Source organism: Humulus lupulus, chromosome 1 (assembly GCF_963169125.1).
Source record: "Humulus lupulus chromosome 1, drHumLupu1.1, whole genome shotgun sequence".
Lineage (NCBI taxonomy): Eukaryota > Viridiplantae > Streptophyta > Magnoliopsida > Rosales > Cannabaceae > Humulus > Humulus lupulus.
The window spans coordinates 283,080,327-283,082,302 of NC_084793.1; positions in this window are offsets into that span (position 1 = coordinate 283,080,327).

Below are 1,976 nucleotides of genomic sequence, written 5' to 3' on the forward strand. Positions count from 1 at the left end.
TAGTATCCGACAGAGACCCCACCTTCACTTCCAAGTTTTGGGAGAGTCTGCAGAAGGCTATGGGCACGCAGTTACGGTTTAGTACCGCTTATCATCCTCAGATGGATGGACAGTCTGGGAGGACGATTCAGATATTGGAGGATATGCTACGAGCTTGTGTGCTAGATTTTGGGGGATCGTGGAGTAAGAATCTCCCTTTGATCGAGTTCTCGTACAACAACAGTTATCAGGCGACCATCGGAGTGGCTCCGTACGAGATGCTTTATGGAAGAAAGTGTAGATCACCTATTCATTGGGATGAGACAGGTGAGAGGAGATATCTGGGTCCAGAGATGGTTCAAAGGACCAATGAGGCAATTGAGAAGATTAGGGCGCATATTCTCACCTCCCAGAGTCGACAGAAAAGTTATTTAGACCTGAAACGCAGGAGCGTGGAATTTCAGGTTGGTGATCATGTGTTCCTTAGGGTTTCACCCATGAGGGGTGTGAAACGGTTTGGTGTTTGGGGCAAGTTGAGCCCTAGGTTTGTTGGCCCCTTCGAGATTCTGGAACGAGTTGGAGAGGTAGCTTACAGATTAGCGATGCCTCCAGCTTTATCAGGGGTTCATGATGTTTTCCATGTATCCATGCTCCGGAAGTATATTTAAGATTCGACGCATGTTCTAAGCTTTGAGAATCTGGAGCTTGATCAGAATTTTTCCTATGAGGAGAAGCCAGTTCAGGTTCTTGACCGGAAAGATAAAGTCTTGCGGAGCAAGACCATCACCTTGGTGAAAGTGCTGTGAAGAAACAGCAAGGTTGAGGAGGCGATGTGGGAACTTGAGTCAGAGATGAGGGAGCGGTATCCCGAATTGTTCAGGTAATTTCGAGGACGAAATTTATGTAAGAAGGAGATAATTGTAACGACCCAAATTTGCTAATATGGCTTAGGGCCTTGATTAGTGTGCCTGGAGAGCAATAATTGCTTTAATCTGCTAATATGTGTATTTATGTGAATATATGATAATGATGCATGTTTAGTTGAGCTAAATGTGCATGTGGGCCCCATTTGGATATTAGGGGTATAAATGTGATAAATGTTATATATATGTGATATGTCTGTGCAACACGATCCGAGACAGTCCTGGGGAGCGGTTAGCCAGAAAGTCACAACGGGGTTGAGATTCCGACTCGGGGCGAGTCGAGGGGTAATTTGGGTATTATATGTGTTATGGGGTTATCGGGTTGTGAAAATAAATATTTGGATATATATATTTGAGGATAGAATGTTTAGGAGGGAATATTGGGGAAATTTACCATTTTGCCATCGGGGACGTTTTGGTACCCCAAGCCTTGAGGTAACCACATAGACTAAGTTAAATAAAGAATCATTTAGAGGCTTGTAGAAACCGACACTTATTTTCCTTCCAGCTGAAGATAGTTCTCATCTTCCTCTCTCTTTCACTCTCTAAGACAAACTCAAGGAAAATTATGGTGGAAGCTAGTTAAAACAAGGAATTGGGCTGGGAAATCTTAGGAGCTAAAAGCTTGAGGATTATGGATCAAACTCAGAGATTCAAATCAGCAAAGGTAAGCTCTAACCATGGGAATTAAGCTTGAATTTCTGCTGTGTTTTTAGGATATGCATGTGATTGGAACTTGATCTGTTCTTGAGTGTTTTAGTTGAGTTTTGGAGCAGATTTTTATAGGTTTTGATGTTGATATTGAGCTGGAATGTTTGTGTTGATTATCTGGGATTGTTAGCTAAGTTTTGGGTGAATTGGCTTGAGGAAAAATGTAGAAAAATGATGAAGATTTATGGGTTGAAGGTGAGGGCCGCGGCCCGTGTGCGCGCACGGCCATGGGAGGCCGAGAAGCTTCATGCGCGCCGCGACGCTTGGTGATGCGCGCCACGTCCCGTGTGGGTGGCAGTGAGGTGCTAGCCGCGGCGCTTGTGGGTAGGGTCACGGCTCTTAGTGCCAGTTTGTGTTTCTAAG